We start from the raw sequence: 6,196 nt of genomic DNA, 5'->3' as shown, positions 1-6,196 counted from the left end.
TCTGTCTTTAAGTGTTCTGCCTGTGCATTTGCCTTGTGAGTGGTGTGCACGGTCTTCCCCAGGCCTCCAGACTCCATTCCACCTTGTCCTTTAGACAAACACTTCTTTCAAGAAACAGCTCTAACATACCTCCTTGATGAATACTTCCGATTAGTCCTTTGCTACACTTTCTGAGCTGTACCTGGGTGCCTCTTCCTTTGTACTGTCAGTTGTCGCTTCTTGGCCTTTCGGCTAAGATCAAGTGTAGTATATTGTCAGTTGTTCCAATAGCTTCATTTACCAGACCCAATTGTAGTTGTTAGTTGTTGAACACAGCTATGTGTTTTGAGGAATTCTTCTAATAGCAAAATCTATCTAAAATAGCTGCTTATTAAATGAATCCATAAAAGGACCTGGAAAAAGTAAGATTCACCAATGGCAGGTTCACACTGAGGATGGGAGTACAAGGTGGGTTGGGGGGGGGGGCTATGTGGAGATATTACTGATAGCCTATCTGCCTAAATCACAGATGATGGGTAATTCAATATGGTGGAACACAAGTAAAATAAATACTATGTATTTTATTGGATTTTCCGAAAACTAAGTATAATTATTCTCCTGTTTTTACCTTTCTAGGTCTATGAGCACTTAGAATGTATGTACCAAACATAATTCATACTCATCAGTAAGTATTATGACACAGAATTACATTACTCATAGCCAGAGTGAAGAAAAAAAATATTGAATCAAAAGGAGATATATCTACATATTAGTATCTACCAGACTATTTGATACTATGCTGCTTCTTTATTTTTCCAATTTTTATCACACAAAATGGAAGTGCTTTTTAAAAAAATATATTTAATTTTGGGGTGCCTGGGTGGCTTAGTGGTTTAAGCCTCTGCCTTCAGCTCAGGTCACGATCTCAGAGTCCTGGGATCAAATCCCCCACCGGGCTCTCTGCTCAGCAGGGAGCCTGCTTCTCTCTCTCTCTCTGCCTGCCTCTCTGTCTATTTGTGATCTCTCTCTCTGTAAAATAAGTAAGTAAAATCTTTAAAGATTAAAAAAAATTTTTTTTTAAGATTTTATTTTTAAGTAATCTCTACACCCAACATGGGGCTCATACTTAAAACCCCAAGATCAAAAGTTACATGCTTTACCTGCTGAGCTGGCCAGGCACTCCCAAAATGGAAGTGTTTTTTAAAAAAATTTTATAAAACCATAAATTTCAGACAGCTTCATTAGTGAGAGTTTCCCTGGTGCCCTTAAGAAAATCTTTGTTGGAATATTGGCATGCTTCGTGGTCATATGAAATAGGGATGTATCTGTTTTGCTGTCTTTATATTCTACTTATGTTCCACAAATAAGAAAATAAAACCTTGAATAGATTAGGGAACTTGCTGAAGCCCCAATGTCTGGAAGGAGGTAGAACAGAATTTGAACCCTGGCCAGCTGGCGTCAGAACTTGCCCTTTGAACCTTCATCTCCTTAGGGTCTTCTTCCTTGTGTGTGTCTCTGTGTCCTCTCCTCCTCTCACTCAGATGACAGCCATTGGATTTAGTGCCCATCTTAAATCCAAGATTATTTCATACCCAAATCTTTAATTAATCACATCTGTAAAGACCCCCTTTCCAAATAAGATCACATTCCAGTGTCCCAGGTGTATGACTATTTGGAGACACTGCAGCCTCTATTTCAGCCAAAATCTTCAGGCAGAGATCAAGTACAGAATCAATAAACATTATGTCCCACTAGGTTCCTTGCTTCTTTCATCTCTAAAGTGGAGAGGATATCAGCATACTCCTCTAGGACTATTGCAAAGACCTAGTGATTAGTTCATTTTTAATACATAAAGTCTGCTCCATAATAAACAATTAATACCTGAAGTTATTATTTTTTAAGTGCAAAGGCTGAATTGAGATTTATTGATTTATTGATTTATTGATTTATTGATTTATTATGTTTTTAGGCAGCACAGTGCAGTGAAAGAATTGCCAAAGCTCCATATTCTGTCTCTGCCACCTGCTCTTTAATAAGTCAAAGACTCTAGGAACTTTAAGTTCCTCATCCGAAAAATGAGCATCATAATATCTGCTTTGTCCTTGTTGTGGGGGGAGGGAAGGTGATGCCATCAGCTGCTTCCCTTGCATGCTCTTCCTGTGCAGGTCAGGCCCCAGCAGACCTCCCTGCTCCTCAGTTACCTAGAGAAGGACACAGGCCTGGCAGGAGGGAGGCAAGGACTTGCTCAAGACCCAGGAAAATGAGCAGCACAGAGCTTCCTCTTGGATGGAAGCTGGGGGTATGATGTCTGCCTGTTATGAAGAAGAGGAAGTATCCTCCAGCTTAATAATCAAGCCCAGAGATGCCCCAGGCACCCATCCACCCCTAGCCCCAGTACCTCACAGTCATGCAGAGACAGGGTCCAACAAAAGTCCTGGTCTCAGGACACTGTTGCCAATGGGGATGGAAGACATGTGCAACTGGGGAGCTGAGGCTGATCTTGCCCCAGAAAAGGGATAGAGCTGCCCTCAGGAGCCACCCTCCTCCTCCAGGAGACCAAAGAAAGAGGAGGTGACACCCTTACTCTTGGCCCTCCATGTGTGGCCATAGGAGGGGCTCAATGCATTTTTAATAAAGATACAAAACATAAATTAAGTACGTATCTCTACCTGGAAAGCTTAAAGATATACAAATATACAAAATGAGAAGTAAATGAAAGCTGTGGACTTCTAGGTGAATCTTGGTTGATATAAGTGACATTTGAATGTTACTATGTTTCCTTAATATATCAATTTCAATTGTTTCAACAATTTAGAATTGATATAATAGCAAATAAAACTGAATGCAAAATAACTATAAACTATAATGCATAATATGAATCTAAGGCAGAATTTTTTAGTAATAAATATGCCAGATGCATCTTATTCTGTTTGGTTTTAGAGAGACAGAAAGAGTGTGTGGGAGGGGAGGGGCAGAAGGAGAGAGAGAGAATCTTAAGCAGGCTCCATGCCCAGTGCAAAGCCTGACAGAGACTCAATCTCAAAACCCTGAGATCATGATCTGAGCCAAAGTCAAGAGTCAGATGTTTAAGCGCTTGATCCACTCAGGTGCCTGCAAATGCATATTATTATTAATAGCAATGTTTTGGGCCAGCTTCTCCAATTTATGAAACATATTTTGAACCCTTATTTTGAAATTGTCCTCAAAGTCAATTTACCATCCATGCTTGGAGCTCACTATTAAATTACTCTTTTAACTAAGACATCATTTCTTCTATATCATAAGAAGCAGCAGAAGCTAGTATACATTTGAGTATTTAATATTCACCTATTCTTGAAAAATTAATTATATACATAATGTAATCCTTGAAATAACCTGTGAAGTTGTATCATTTTCATCTTTGTTTAGAGATGAGAATACTACATAAGGCTAGAGACATAAAGTAACTTTAATCAAGGCCATACAGCTAATAGATGGCAGCATGAGAGTTTCACCTAAGTTTCTCTCTGAGTCCAAAACCATCTTCTCAACCACTACTCAAAGCAAATTCCTCTTCTTCTAGACCAGCCTTACTTCTCTCCACTCTCTTCTTCTGTCACTTTGAGTAGAAAATCTACTAGTATTAATGTGGGTTGGAGAAAGTCATGGGTTGTGGAAGAAACCTAGAGATTAGGACACAACCTGATATCTTAGCCTCTTGGATTACATTCTAAACAGATTCAATTCATTATTTAATTCCAACCTATTTCTCAAGAGCTGAAATTCTCAAACCCTAACATATGGCAAATTTCTTTGAAGTTGTTTGTCTTCCTCCTTCTCCTCCTCTTCCTCGTCTATCTCTTCCACCCCTCCTCCTGTTCTCCTCCCTCTTCATCTTCCTCTTTCTTTCCTCCCTATCACTCTCCCTCCTAAAATTTTTTAACTTAAATTTTGAAAAATACTTAAAATAATATTTTATATAACAACACTGATTGAATTTGTGTGATGGTGTCCTGTGGCTTGTACATCACCAAGCATCTTTAAGTATGTTTTTAACACAGGATGAAAAAGCCCAGCATTTAGATGGTCTAAAGTTTATCTTTGGCACAACATGACCCTCAGAAACTGCAGGAATGCAGTGTTTGGTCTTCTCTTAAAATTGCTTTCACTGAACTACCTGAACTATCCTCTCATAAGAAACATTCACTGAAGTATTTACTGCATTTATTGAGGAACTATTACACTGTAAGACATGATGCCTGATTATAAGAAACCCTAAGGGAAATTTCCCTTAGCCTTTTACATTAAGAAATCTTGTCCTTATCCTATATGATGGTCTCTGATAAATGTATTCTTTTCTCCCATACAAAGCCACATGGCTTCTGGCATTATATTTGATACATTGGCCTTATCTTAACTTCAAGTTCTATTTTTACAATGAAATATCTTTTAATTGCTCTACTTCAATTAGGTTATAAAATAAATGTATAAGCTATTTTAAACAAGTTTTGAAAAGAGGCAGGATATTTATAAAAATTAAATAAAGAAATGCTCTCACCTGACTGGACTTATTCATTTATGAACTCTAAAGTATTATGAATTCCCTGAGGCCAAAAATCTGTATCCATTTCCCTTTGGCTTTTTATCCATTGCCTTTTACAGTGTTGTTGTTGTTGTTTGTTTGTTTGTTTGTTTCATCTTTTTTTTAAGACTTTTTAATTTATTTTACAGAGAGAGAAAGTACACATGGAAGGGGACGGGGAGAGGTCCTTGTAAAGCAAACTCCCTGCTGAGCATGGAGCCTGATGCGGGGCCCAAGCTCATGACCCCGAGATCACGACCTGAGCTGAAACCAAGGGTCAGGCACTCAACCAACTGAGCCACCCAGGTTTTACATGGTAGTTGCTCAACAGACATTTTCAAAATGGGTGTGTTTGGTTACAAACGGAAAGTACAAATAACAGTCCCCATACTCAAGTTGGGAAGTCTGAAAGGGAATAAAAAGTAATGTATGTGCCAACTTACTAATATTGGTTTCTATAGTCTTCAGATGTCAATAGAATTTTGGAAGGGGACATACGAATAAAGACATTCTGGCAACTTAAAACTAGTAAAAAGTATTTCTCCAAATGTCATGTCTATTTTTATAATCAGGTTCCATCTGCCTGTGCTTGTCTGACACCCTAAAATGGATTTAATTTCTTTTGCTTTTATATCTGTGTTGCTTTTGTTAGTAGAGGTGGTTACGGGCATCTGCTCTACTTTACTTCGAAAGGTCACTGCGTCGGAGACCACTGAATTATCATAGATATTAGCAACAATTTAAAAAAACCCAGCATGCATGCTTTCTGCTCTTTGGCCATTAAGTTTGGCTAGCTTGCCCACCAGTTCACAAAAGTGAGCTGTGACCGATCCCAGCAGCTTCTAAATCATCTTACTCCACCACCAACACTCAGTGGGAACTGGGCTTTAGTTCTAGGTGTTATGTTCACAAGCCCACCTCCCATCATTTGTTAACCTGAGTTACAGTAGATCTTAAAACACCTATTATAACCCCAAATCTGTTTAAAGAAAATCAAAGAAAGATAAAAAGCTATAATAGTAATCTATAGTAGGTACGTTTTGTTTTGTTTTTACAAGAAGTCAATTCTGTTTTTATTTGGAGTCCGAGAAACTGATGTTTGGTTGCCAAAAACACACATCTAGCTGAAAACAACAGGAGCTTATATTACCACTACCTATCAGAAAGGTTGTCAGGGTCATAACACATTTCAACACACATTTTCATTATTCATTTTTTTCTTTTTCTTTTCATTATTCATTTAAGAGTAGAGATGATTATTCTTATGCTACACAATCTTTCTTAATTGTTGATTTTCTTTTAAACTCCATGGGAGAATTTGTTTTATCAAAATCAGGTGATATTCATCTCTTTTCTAATTAGTTCTTTTGTAAAAGGTAAATCAAATTAAATATGTAAATTATCAACCCGATACATACCCAGATCTTTTTCTAAAAGTTGAAAAGTAAATCTTATATGATAAAGGACAAAATCATCAAGTTTACGCTTTTTAAAATTCCCCTTAATGTTTATACACATGTAAAAATGTAAAAGAATGGACGTATTATGTAAAAACTACAGCAAAGCTGTGTTTCCCTGGAAAACATTATCTAGTTCTCATTCTTCTTCAGTTCGGAGCTGGCAGAGTGGCCATGCCCTCAAGGACTGGTTCTCCTC

At 37.7% G+C, this 6,196-nt stretch overlaps 1 pseudogene; it reads left to right on the top strand.

The window, feature by feature from the left end:
- Nucleotides 1-211: 211 nt before the first annotated feature.
- On the top strand, nucleotides 212-384 carry LOC116881469 (annotated as a pseudogene).
- Nucleotides 385-6,196: the final 5,812 nt, after the last annotated feature.

This window comes from Lontra canadensis, unplaced genomic scaffold (assembly GCF_010015895.1).
Source record: "Lontra canadensis isolate GAN:19392208 unplaced genomic scaffold, GSC_riverotter_1.0 scaffold74, whole genome shotgun sequence".
Taxonomy (NCBI): Eukaryota; Metazoa; Chordata; class Mammalia; order Carnivora; family Mustelidae; genus Lontra; species Lontra canadensis.
This window is presented reverse-complemented; position numbering and strand designations above follow the sequence as displayed.